This window comes from Quercus robur, chromosome 6 (assembly GCF_932294415.1).
Source record: "Quercus robur chromosome 6, dhQueRobu3.1, whole genome shotgun sequence".
NCBI lineage: Eukaryota > Viridiplantae > Streptophyta > Magnoliopsida > Fagales > Fagaceae > Quercus > Quercus robur.
Window position 1 is genome coordinate 13,808,490 of NC_065539.1, and position 14,420 is coordinate 13,822,909.

Genomic DNA, 14,420 nt, shown 5'->3' on the forward strand with positions numbered 1-14,420 from the left:
GAAAAATTGAGAAAGAAATACTAGAGCAATAAGAACTGTACTTATAATCAACTTCAAGAAATATATATAGAAACTGATCTCCTCGGACTGTACCGATGACTATTTTCTTTAGAGAAAACCAATATGTCTTTACCTTATTGTCATTTGGATCCATTATAATTGCTATCTAACTCATTATAGCCTAGTTTTCCAACCCTCTCTTTACAAATTCATTGTATTGGGTTCTTTGGGTCTAAATCCTTTTAACTTTTGGGCTTAGGACTCAAATCCTATCCATACATCTAGCATTATTCAAAAATTAATAATATGATTCAAAGGCTACATACAATTGCCATAAATAAATGTCTTTCAAAATTAATAAAACTATCAAATACCAAATCAATAGATGAATGAGTTATATTATTGTGGCCCTCGACTTTTGCAATGTGTAGTAAATACTTGAATCAAAATTAAGAAATTGAATTCACAAATGACACAAAATTAAACTGTAATTTGGAATCTAACTGGATTTTTTTTTTTTTTTTTGAGTTTTGGCTTTAAATATAGGGAAACGTTAATGGATACTCCAAGAGCATTGGTTTAAGAAAAATAAGTAGAAACTTTTCAAGAAAAAAATGTTGTGAAATAAGAGATTATATATTAAACTAAGTGAGAAGAAAACAAAAAATATATATTGATAAACTCTTGTATTCAACTCAAGTAGTCATCCACAATCTATCTTTTTTTTTTGGAATTACACTTTACTCACCTATAGTTTGTCCAAAATTTAATTTACCCACCCGTGGTTTCATTTTTGACACTTTACCCACCACTTCATTACCATTCCGTTACCCATCTCATATTTTGCCGTTACTCTAACAAGTTTCTTATCAAAAACACAACCCACGAAAGATCAAACACGCCTCTCTTAAAAAAAACACTCCCACGCCTACAGTGCTCATCAGACGATGATCTAGAGGCTACAGTTGTGCGTATATTATAAGGTCCAATTCAATTTGCTTTAGAGTTCAGATAACGAGGTTGAAGATGTACTTGGCTTAGACCTAAATGTTTTATATTTCTAGCAACCAATTGGGCAAGTATCATGTGGTCCACACAAACCACAACAAAGAAAAAGACAATATTCTTAAAAGCTTTTGTTCTGCTTTTTGGGAGATAAAACCATGGAAAGGGAATGTAGAAAAAGGCACAAAACAAATAATATTAGACAAACCCAAGTGCAGCCCTTTTGAACAAAGTAAAGAAAAAAACACAAAACCCGACACTGCAGAAAAAAAGTTTGTGCGTTACAAAAACTCAGATTCGAACAATTTTTTATTTATTTTAAAAACCCTATATTTCAAAAATCTACCTAGAATCAGATAAATAGAGCATATTAAAGTAAAAGAAAACCAAACTCGAAGCTCTCAAATGTCAGGAACTCACCAGAAATAAGGAGATGGGTCGATACCATCAAAAATACTATTTGATGGAGATGAACCCAGACTCTGCCTTGTTCTTCCTCAATGTAGTTGCATGATCAAACCCCAACTGGGTCTCGGTCTGTAAAGAAACAGAGAAACTAAATAGAATAGAGAGAATTTCATTGATTGAAGAATGAATTACAATGAAATGAATTGAATGAATAAACATCTACACATTACTCTGTTTATATACACAGAGAAATAACTAACTCAACTATTGGCGCCAAAATCAGTTATTTGAATTTTCTGGTGGCTGTACACGTGGCAAGCCTAAGTAACTAACTCCTAGATTTGTGGAACTAACTTCTTCAATGATCCTGGATGAAGAACTCATGATGTGGCATGGACTCAATCATTTCCAAGATTGCTGAGTTGATCTTGTCCTTTGATGCTAGCTTGGTAGTCTGATCAGTGCGTACCTCATCAGCAAATGCTGCACTGACTGCTGGTCTTGTGGCTGAGCTAGTGCTTCCTTCATCAGTCCCAGCTACACTACTAGCTAGCTGTGTGGCTTGAGATATGCAACACTTCTTTGCATTCTTAATACTCCCCCTCAAGAGTACAGCTCTTGCCTGTTGATCTTCCATACCAGTATGAGGATATTCCACATGAGAAGCAAAAATATTTATGACACTTAGTCTTCTAATTAGCCTTAAAAAACTCTCCACTCCCAAGGCCTTGGTAAACACATCTGCCAACTGATTCTTAGTCGAAACATGGAAGGTTTTGAGTGCACCCTCAAGGATCTTATTCCTTACAATATGGCAGTCAGCTTCTATGTGTTTTGACCTCTCATGGAACACTGGATTAGCTGCTATATGGATTGCTGCCTGGTTGTCACAGTACATCAACACAGGCTGATCATGTTTGACATGTAAATCTTGTAGCAGATGCAAAATCCAAGTCAATTCACATGTGGTGTTAGCCATAGCTCTATATTCAGCTTCTGCACTAGACCTAGAGACTATGCTTTGCTTCTTAGACCTCCAAGACACTAAGGCATCACCAAGGAACACACAATAGCCTGTTAGAGACTTTCTTGTGTCAGGACACCCTGCCCAATCAGCATCACAGTATGCTTTTAGGTGTAGATCAGATTTAGTGGGAAAGAAAACACCTTGACCAGGTGTTCCTTTTATGTATTGAAGTATTCTAGAGGCTGCTTTCATGTGTGGTGCTCTAGGCTGTGCTAAGAACTGGCTGAGTCTATGAACTGCATATGTGATATCCGGTCTGCTCAAGGTCAAGTACATAAGCTTCCCAATGAGCCTTCTATACTGTCCTGGATTGGTAAGTAAGTCTCCACTGCCTTTAGACAACTTCAGTTGCTGTTCCATTGGGGTTTGGACTGGTTTACACCCTGTCATACCAGTTTCTTCAAGCACTTCCAAGGCATACTTCCTCTGTGTTAAGCTGATCCCACTCTTGTTCCTTGCAATCTCTAAACCCAAGAAATACTTGAGTGATCCCAAGTCTTTAATACCAAACTTTTGATCAAGAATGGACTTGAGAGAGACAACACAGGCATGATCATTGCCAGTGATCACCATATCATCAACATAGACCAACAGAGCAGTGAACAAGGACCCTTTGCTGTGCACAAATAAGGAATGATCAGCCTGAGATTGAACAAAACCAAGCTCCTTTATTGTTGTTGATAGCTTAGTGTACCATTGCCTTGAAGCTTGTCTCAACCCATAAAGAGATTTAACCAATTTGCACACCTTAGGAGCAGTGGAAGAATCTGAAACACACTCCCCCTTACTGAGAAAACCAGGTGGCAATGACATATAAACCTCTTCATCCAAATCACCATGCAAAAAGGCATTGTTGATGTCCAATTGGTGCAAAGGCCATTGCTTGGCAGCAGCAAGAGCAATCAAGACCCTCACTGAAACTGTTTTAGCAACAGGAGAGAAGGTTTCAAGAAAATCAAGACCTTCCCTTTGAGTATACCCCTTTGCAACCAGCCTAGCTTTGAACCTTTCAACACTTCCATCAGGGTTAAGCTTGACTTTATAAACCCATTTGCAGCCAATGGGAAGCTTACCAGGAGGCAAGGTAGTCACAGTCCAAGTATGATTCTGTTCAAGGGCCTGGATTTCTTTGTCCATGGCAGCCCTCCAAAGTGGATCTTGAACAGCTTGGGAGAAATTTGAAGGCTCTTTAGGACTAGAAGTAACTGCCAGCAAATAAGAATGGTAGCATGGCTCCAAGTGAGAATATGTAAGACATTGATCAAGAGCATAAGGAGCACCAGGTGCAATGGCAGTACAAGCATAGTCCTGCAAATAAGCAGGAGGTCTGATATCCCTAGTGGACTTCCTTAGAGGCACTGGAGGCACTGAAGCAACTGGTGGTGATGAAGAAGGTACTGCATCAGAATGACACATCTGTATAGGACTAGAAGAAGAAATAGGATTAGAAGACAAGACAAGTGGAACATGTTGATGAGAAGAAGAAGGTGGATCAGTAAAATCCATGGAAGAGGGTTCAGAAATGCTGACAGGAGTAACAAAATCAGCAACACCAGCAGAACAAGAAGCTTCCACAGCAGATGATAGGAAAGGATCTGCATTATGAGGTGAAATAGAAGCAAAAGGGAAAGAATTTTCATGGAAAACCACATCTCTAGAAAGGAACACCTTGTTAGTAGACAAATCAAGAACCTTATATCCTTTAACCCCAAAAGGATATCCCAAGAAGACACACCTAACAGCTCTAGGGGCAAATTTAGACCTATGATTTGAAAGAGTGGAAGCAAAGCATAAGCAACCAAACACTTTAAGATGTGCATAGCTAGGTGGATGACCAAATAAAACTTCATAAGGAATCTGATTTGACAAAACAGATGAAGGGGTTCTGTTGATTAAGTACACAGCAGCTAGTATAGCATGACCCCACAAATGCAAAGGTAAATGGGATTGAAACATGAGAGCTCTTGCCACATTTAAGATGTGTTGGTGCTTCCTCTCAACAATAGCATTTTGTTGAGGGGTTTCAACACAACTCAAATGATGTAAGATGCCCCTTTTTGCAAAAAAATCTTTCATGATGAATTCAGTCCCATTGTCAGACCTTAGAGTTTTAATTTTCTTACAAAATTGAGTCTCCACCATAGTGCAAAATTGTTCTAAAACAGATTGTGTTTGAGACTTATGCTTTAACAGATAAACCCAAGTGGTTCTAGAATAGTCATCAACAATGGTTAAAAAATACTTGCAATGATCAATGGTAGAAACCGAGAAGGGTCCCCACAAATCACAATGAATCAACTCAAAGCAAGATTTAGACAAATGAGAGCTTTTATTAAAGGGTAAACGTTTTTGTTTTGCAAGGGGACAAATGTTACAATCAAGGGTCTCAATAGAAATGAAACTAGGTACATCACTAGATTTTATTGAAGCCAATTTGGCATTTGACAGGTGGCCCAATCTGGAGTGCCAGATGTGAACTTGAGGACTATGTACAGAAGCAGCAACAGATGGTGAAGAAATGTAGCTCTTGTCCAGCAAGTAAAGTCCATTGCTTTCTCTACCCAGACCAAGTGTGCTCCAATGAGCAAGGTCCTGGATAAAGCAACAATGTCCAAGGAAAATAAGGCAACAAGCAGTGGACTTAACTAACTGACTGACAGAGATGAGATTGAAACTAAAAGATGGGACACAAAGAACATTGTGAAGTATAAGGTGTTCTGATATCTTCACAATGCCAACATGAGTAACAGAAGCAACTTCACCATTAGGTAAATTGACAAAGGTGTTTAGGGTAGCAGTGATAGTGGTGAAACATGCAATAGAATGGACCATATGATCTGTAGCCCCTGTGTCTATGACCCAATCAGTGGCACAAAAGACATCCCTATCAGCTACTTTAGCAGAAAAGATTGAATGCTTCAAGGAAGGGGAAAAATGAAGCAAAGGATTGATACCTGACATGGTGTCAACAAAGGTAGATTGAGTATAGTCTGAAGATGTCATAGATGTGGAAGGCACACCAGTTGCAGCATGCGAACCAGTAGCTCCAGAAAGCATGCTAGAGACAGCAGCACTTGTACTAACACTTGCAACATGGTGATTAGCACCTTGACCAGTCCCAGAATTGAATAGAGCAAGTAATTGTTCACACTGTGCCTTAGAAATAGGACACTGAACAGATGCATTAGAAGGAACCTCAACAGCTTGACCTTGAGGATATGAAACTTGGTTAGCATTGGAATTAGGCTTCCCTTTGTGCTTGTAACCTGGTGGATACCCGTGGAGCTTGTAACACTTGTCCATAGTATGTCCAAGCATGTTACAATGGGTACACAAAGGTCTTTCCTTCTTGAAACCACCTTTATTGCCTGAATATCCCCTGGTATTGGCATACATTGCCACTGAATCAGGCTTAGGTGTGAAGGTAGAGCCATGGCCAATGCCTTTGTGAGATTCTTCTTGGAGAACCAGAGCATATACCTTGCTCATTGAAGGAAATGGTTCAAGCATGAGAATGTGACTCCTCACTGTCTCGAAATTCTCACTGAGTCCCATCAAGAACCTCATCACATAGGATTTCTCATGTGCAATGCTCAGAGTTTTCATTGCTCCACAAGAGCAGGCTGGTAAAGGTTCATAATGAATCAATTGATCCCAAAGCTTCTTGAATTTAGAATAGTACTCAGTCACTGATAATTGCCCCTGAGTTATCTGTGAAATCTCTTGCTGAAGATTATAAACCTTTGGTCCATTTCCTTGTGAAAACACACGCTGTAACTCCAGCCACATCTCCCTTGCAGTCTCACAGTACATGATGCCACTTGAAACATCATCATGCATAGAGTTGATCAACCAAGAAAGCACCATTGTGTTACAACTTTCCCAATCTTCATACAGAGGAGAATCATCTTCAGGCTTTACAATCTTGCCATTCACGAATCCTATCTTTTTCTTGGCAGTCAATGCTAGAACCATAGCCCTAGACCAAGATTGATAGTTCCTCATCCCCAAGAGTGGTTGAGTGACTAAGATATTTCCAGGATTCTCACTTGCACTAAGGAAAAACCGATTGGGAGAATTGATTTCTGTGTTAGACTGAGGAGCTTGGTGTGTGGATTGATTGTGCGTAGGATCAGAGTCACTTCCTTCAACAGAGGCCATTGATGATTTTCACGAAGCTTGAATGAAACTTCTAATGAAATTGGAAATGGAATCGAAAGACAAGATTCAATATCAACAGAGATGAATTAAGATCTTGCAAAATCAGAATTCAAGGAAAACTCTTGAAGTATTCTCTGTTTGGCAAACAAGAAAAGTTTGTAACAAGAAGCGAAGCTAGCACATGCTAGGGCTCTGATACCATGTAAAGAAACAGAGAAACTAAATAGAATAGAGAGAATTTCATTGATTGAAGAATGAATTACAATGAAATGAATTGAATGAATAAACATCTACACATTACTCTGTTTATATACACAGAGAAATAACTAACTCAACTATTGGCGCCAAAATCAGTTATTTGAATTTTCTGGTGGCTGTACACGTGGCAAGCCTAAGTAACTAACTCCTAGATTTGTGGAACTAACTTCTTCAATGATCCTGGATGAAGAACTCATGATGTGGCATGGACTCAATCATTTCCAAGATTGCTGAGTTGATCTTGTCCTTTGATGCTAGCTTGGTAGTCTGATCAGTGCGTACCTCATCAGCAAATGCTGCACTGACTGCTGGTCTTGTGGCTGAGCTAGTGCTTCCTTCATCAGTCCCAGCTACACTACTAGCTAGCTGTGTGGCTTGAGATATGCAACACTTCTTTGCATTCTTAATACGGTCCAATCTCTCAGGAAAGATACATTGTAGCCTTTAGATCATCGTATAGTGAGCACTGTAAGCATGGGAGTGTATTTTTTTGAGAGAGGCATGTTTGATCTTTAGTGGGTTGTCTTTTTGATAAGAAACTTACTAGAGTAACGGCAGAATACGAGGTGGGCACAGGTGACTAAAGTGTCAAAAATGAAACTACGGGTGAGTAAATTAAATTTGGGATAAACCACAGGTGAGTAAGGTCTAGTTTTCCCCCTTTTTTTTTATACAATCCACAATCTTTTTGATATCTCTCTTAAGCAATTCCCTGTGGGCATGGGAGTGTGTTTTTTTGAGAGAGGCGTGTTTGATCTTTAGTGGGTTGTGTTTTTGATAAGAAACTTATTAGAGTAACGGCATAATATGAGGGGGGCACAGGTGGTTAAAGTGTCAAAAATGAAACTACGGGTGAGTAAATTAAATTTAGGATAAACCACAAGTGAGTAAGGTGTAATTTCCCCTTTTTTTTTTATACAATCCACAATCTTTTTGATATCTCTCTTAAGCAATCCCCCCCCCCCCCCACACACACACACATAAATATTCGCTAAACACGCGTGCACACACACACACACATAAACCTTAGGACGCTTGTAGAGTTTATGTGATATGATTGCAATAATGTGTACAATTATGGGGATATATCCCTTATAGACTTTACATATCTCAAGTAATTATTTCATTGTCCAAACTTTACACATTCCAATCAGATTTTATTTCTAACAAAAAAAAACTTTTTTTTAATAACTTTTTTATATTTCTTATTAAAATGGTATCAAAATATCTTCAAAATGATTTATTAACGAATATCTTAAAGATACCATTGGTTAATTGAAACTTTTAATTATAAGCAATAAAACAAATCATCATCATCATCATCATCATTATTATTATTATTAAAGAAATGCTAACGAGTGCCCTTAGGGCACTAGTTAAGAATCTAGTTAAAAAAAGTTTTAACATCACTTTTATGGAAAATGAAAAAAGCTGTCAAAACATTAATTATTTTTTTTTCTTTTTCCATAAAAACTTTCTTTAACTAGATTCTTAACTAGTGCCCTAATAGAACTCGTTAGCATGACGGCATGACCCTTATTATTATTATTGCATTCATGCATCTTACGTTTATTAGTCTGTAATTATGATTGTGCACGTTCAAATTACACTCCCCCCCCCCACGAGTAATGAAAATAAAGGCAAGCTAAATTGAATCTGATTATATGATTAGGATAACCTGGCCCTCGTCAACGCTTGTCCACCATTCTCTAAGAGTAAATTATATCGGCACCCTACCAGACAAGCTCCTTTTTAAGCTGTGGATATTGCGTGTCCCCCATTAGTCATATGATGACAAATGTATACATTTCTAGCTTCTGGTGCGTGGTCACTAATCTCCCACTCGAGTTTCAACAGCGAAAGTAGCAACTTTTTGGGGATTTAGACCGTGGCTAGATCCGGAAGTAAAATTGAGCTTCTGAGCAAATTTGGCTCTGTTCTTCTTTTTCTGCCTTTTATGGTTTTATTTTATTTTTTCTTTTTTTGGACGAATTTATAGTTTTATTTTGATCATAAAGCCTAGGTGTGTAGGCATACACCCATGGTTTTAAAAACCAGATCGGGGTAAAACCGGAATAGCCTTCGGTTTTGTCTGATTTTGACAGATTTTGGGTATTTTTACCGGACCAGATTGGTATCTGATTCCTGGTTGAATTGGTCGGACCAGGTGGTCCGATTTTAAAACCATGCATATACCATAAGCTGGCATACAAGCTAATTCTATTGATTTATTACTTTGTACAAAGAACGATTGTCAAAGCTTATGTTAGATACATTACTTTGTAGGAAGAAGTTTGGATTTGAGGATTTAAAATCAAGAGATTTGAAAATATAGATTTAACATCACATGATGATGTTAATTTTGAAAATTTTGATCCACAATATTTTAGATTAATTTGAAATGATATCTTACACTTACTCATTTCAAATCCACGTATTAATAAAGCTCAAATCCTTTTACAAGTTTTACAATAACAATAAAAAAAAAATGTCATTTTATATCATTTTTTTTAGAGATGGGTTCAAGTTACACCTGGTTTAGAGTTATATATTTTCTAAACCATTGGATTTAAGTAGATCCAACGGTCAAAAAAATGCACTCATTAATGCTGATATTCTGGTAAGGATCTCATTTATTATCTTTATTTATAACATTTCATACATATCTCTAATCCCAAAAATAGGTATATTTTTCTCTCTGCTCTCTCATTCTCATCTACTACATGTTTTTCTCTCCTCCATTGCTCTTCCACCTCCACAGCCACATAGAATCTGATACAAAAAATCTGAGACAACAAAGTCTAGTGACAACTACTGATTCATTAGAACCGAAGCATGTAGCAATTATTTTGATACATTATCATGTGGAATAGTACGGAGGATATAGAAGCATCACTCCAGGCTATAGACATTTCTGTTATATGGTATTAGCTTAAATCTAGTACTACACTGGACAATCAATAGTCTAGAATGGAGCATCTCACAAAAACTTAAATAGAGAACTTAACACTACCAGCTAATGAAAAAACAGAAAATAACGTTGGGTAACCATAGGCAATCATATTCATGTCATGCCACACTAAATGATAAGCAAGCAACCATAATAATAATGGTAATGATTTGTATCTTCAAATGCACAATGCTTCACACACAATTGACTTTTGTAATTGAATAATTGTAATGTGTTTTTGAATGAACCAAGACAAATTAATATAACTGAATAATTATTCTGAGGCACATCTTTTTACAAGAAAGTTGCAAAAAGGAAAACTTGATAAGCTTTTTGATAACATAATAGAAAGGACTACCTACGGCCTACCACCTTCAAAAACAAGAAAAAAAAAAAAAAAAAAAGATATTCAGTGTGGTATATAGTCCAATAATATTACTATATATATAGTTCAGCAAATTGAGAAACACAAAATCCTAGTTACTAACAGGAAAACAATCAAGCTCATCAACCAAAAAGACAAAGAAAAAGAGCCTTAACAGTTGAATAATAGATTTGATACATCTCGATAAAAATCTGGTAACATTTTAAAATAAAATAAGTGTTACTGATTTCAGTCAAAGTTTATCAGATTATATATTTGTATTTGTATCCAACTTTTAAAGGAAAAATTGTTTATTTCATATTCAGATTCCCTATTTATGTTTGGATACGGTAGTTGTAATGTTAGGAATCAAAGATGTCTATTGTCAAGAACTAAAACCAAGAAGCTTCTAGGATGCTTCTTGTAAAATTATGATATAACCGCTATTATGATAGTGCTTCTTGTTAGGAATCAGAGATGCTTCTATATCCTTCGTACCATTCCACATGATAATGTATCAAAATAATTGCTACATGCTTCGGTTCTAATGAATCAGTAGTTGTCACTAGACTTTGTTGTCTTCTATGTGGCTGTGAAGGTGGAACCTTATGAATATGGAGGTAGAAGAGCAATGGAGGAGAGAGAAATGTGTAGTGGATGAGAAAGAGAGAGCAGAGAGAAAACTATACCTATTTTTGGGATTAGAGATAGGTATGGAATATTATAAATAAGGATAATAAATGAGAGATTCAGATCCTCTAGATTTCCTAGGGTACTCTACCAAATAGATTTCTTTAAATCTTAACCATTCTTTAATGATTTAATGGTTTAGATTCTGCCATGTCAGCATTCCACTAACAATAATCTTAATTGTTTTGTTTGCAATATTATTTTATTATTTTAAGAATATTGTTAGTGGAATGCTGACATGGCAGAATCTAGACTATTAAATCATTTAAAAGTAGTTAGGATTTAAGGAAATCTACTGGTAGAGTTCCCTAAGAAATCTAAAGGATCTGAATCTATAAATGAGATCCTTATCAGAATATCAGTAAAGAGTGCATTTTTTTGACCATTAGATCTACTTAAATCCAATGGTTTAGAAAATGTGTAACCCTAAAAGAATTACACCAGCTGTAACTTAAACCTATCTTTTTTTTTTTTTTTTTTTTTTTTTTTTTTTTTTTTTAAATATAAGATAGAAATTTTGCTCTAACCTAATTTAAGTGTATATGTGTGTAAAACTCCTTTCTAAAGACTTGAACTTCGGCCCTTGCCCCCCCACACCCCACAAATATTTATACTTATGAAGTAACCATCACACGAAGGGTACGTAGTGATATTTTATACCATATTAAAGTCAATTAAAATTTAAAATAAAAGATTGAAATCTAAATTCTTCTTTATAAATTTCTTTTTCTAAACCAATAATAAGTGACTTTTTTTATGGGCATAATAATAATAATGTGACTCTGTGTTGGAGGCTATTGATTTAACGGCATGTCGACATAGTTATAAAAATTGTATCAAAGATAGATCTGGCTGAAGAGTTGGTTCACTAGTTCATTGGTTCAACTAGTGATTCATTGGTTGAATTGTAGGTTTATTTATTAATTAAATAATATATTTTATTATTATAAAAAGAAACTAAAATAAAATAAAATAAAAATACTCCATTTAGATAAATTAATAAATTATAATAATAAATTATTAAATCATATGACATAAGTTAAAGAAAAAAAAACACATCATCCATATAAATCATCCAATAACTAAGTTATATAGTCTAAAAGTCTTGAAACAACATATTTCATAGAAATTCAAAATAAAATTTTAGTTTGATCATTAAATCCTAGAGATTACACATTTGTGAGATGTTGGAGTAGGCAGTAGGATTGCTTTTTAACTTTTAGACCGGAAAATTTTGACTATTTTAGTGTAGAAGTTCTTTCATTTTTTATTTTTTATAAGTTCATCTTTTTATTACTTGCTATAATTTTATCACTATCTCTTTATCTCCTTAGTCTCAACTCTCATCTCATGGCACAACTTTTACTTTATCTCTTTAATCTTTAATCTTTATTGCTTTATGTCTTTATGAGATTAATTTTTTCAATCTTTAGTAGTTTAGTAAATGCACACGGTAGTATTTTTTTTTTTTTTTGTTTTATTATTTATCCGCGAGTTAAAAAGATTAATTTGTGCAATCTGTCAGTTTAACTTGGTTTGATAATGAGTCATTGCATATTCAGTATTTTACATCAAACTATTCTAGAAAATGCTTTGGTTCACAATTTAACAAGTGGTTTGGTACGGTTTTTATAACTATGCTTAATGAGGCTTGTGAAAATATAAATAAATAGTGGGTTCCAATTTACTCAATTAGTAAAGTCTCTAATGATTAAATAAGAGATATGATGTTTAATTCTCACCTACACAAAAAACCGCTTGGTATCTTAATCTATTAATAAATAACATAATTATAAAAAATAGATGTCATAAGTTGAAACTCTATCTAATTTTATTTATTTATTTATTTATATAAGTAAATAAAAAGAACAAATGTACAATAGGAGAAATTATAAGATCCACATGGTGGACAAGTGATTTGGTCTACCATTTCACTAAAAAACTTCCACATGTTTAAAATTGTTAGAAAATTTTTTTAAACAAAAATTAATTACTGACTCAGCAATTTTAAACAAGTGGAAATTTTTTAGTGGAATAGTAGACAAATGACGTGGTCCACCAGAGAACTCTATAATTTCTCGTGCAATGGATAAACTTCGAGTTATTCCAGGTCTTATCCTGTGGGCAAGATTTCTTTGTTATAAATGTGCAAGTCATTAAGGTGACTTGAAATTTCTAAATTTGGTGATCCAACCAAAAGGATGCATCATTGACTCATTATACTCAGGTTACCCTATATATATATATATATATATATATATATTTTTTTTTTTACAAGATAGAATTCTACTCTAACATAATCTAAGTATATATGTATGTGAAATTCTCTCATGGAGACTTAAAACCGGCCCTTACTCCCTACACCCCATACCCCACAAGCACTTATATTTGTAGAGTAACCATCATACCAAGGGTGTGCGGTAGTTACATTATATCTAATATCTATACAACAGATACAAAATAAATAAACTACCAAATACTGCAAGGCCATTTACCAAAAAGAAACATATGCTGCAAGACAAATTATTCAGTGGGCGGGCTATGACTATATGATTCTGAGTGAATGAGCTAATGAGATTGGGTTTTTTCATAAAGAGGAAACTTAAATGTGCTTTCAATTTCATTTTCAAACTGCTTTGGTATTCATAATCTGTATATATTAAGAGGATTCAGAAAGTTAGTTATTGTTTTTTTTCCTGTCAAAAATACCCCTAAATTAATTAACCAACAACTTAAAAATGGAGTAAATTGGCAAAAGAAAGTTAATTATTGCTTTTTTTACTGTAAAAAATACATCTACCTAAAATTTAAAAATGAGGTTAAAATAGTAAATTGACAAAAATAATAAATTTCTATTTCTACGTTGAAACGTCTTCCTGTTTCTAATAAATTTCTACTTTTACGTTGATTTAAATTCCCACTTCTACTCTCTAACTCTTTATAAAATAGGATTACTCTTTTGTTAGTTTTAAAACTCCTCCAATCTACAAAACTCACCTCACATATTCTTTTTTTTTTTTTTTTTTTTGGTGATTAGAAAAAGTAGAAATCTCAAATTATTAATCTTTACCTAAAAAATAGAAGAGTTTCTGAGCATGCGTGTGAGGCTAGTCATACATTATAGCGTTGTGTTCATAATATTTTTATAAGTCTTTTTTAGTTGATGAATAAAAAGATTATGACTCTTATAAAAAAAAATTATATTTAAAATCTTACTTAATTACATAAAAAAAAAAAATCAATTGATATTTTGGATTGATGATAAAAAAATTCTTATAAAATGGAAGTGATAAATTTAAAATCTTATTGTATTTATTTAAAAAAAAAAAAAATTACTAGATCTGTGTCAACTGCCAAGTGAGTAGAACATTCATCTCTTTGATGAAATACAAGTAACTGATTATCTAAGGGAAAGACACATGGCCCGCATGCATGGCATAACCACTTGCATGTTAAGCTGCACTAGTCATTGACAAAATAAAACGCACTTGCATGTTAAGCACTTGTCGTTTATTACAAAATAAAACGGATAGTTCATACACAGAAGCAGCCGTTGG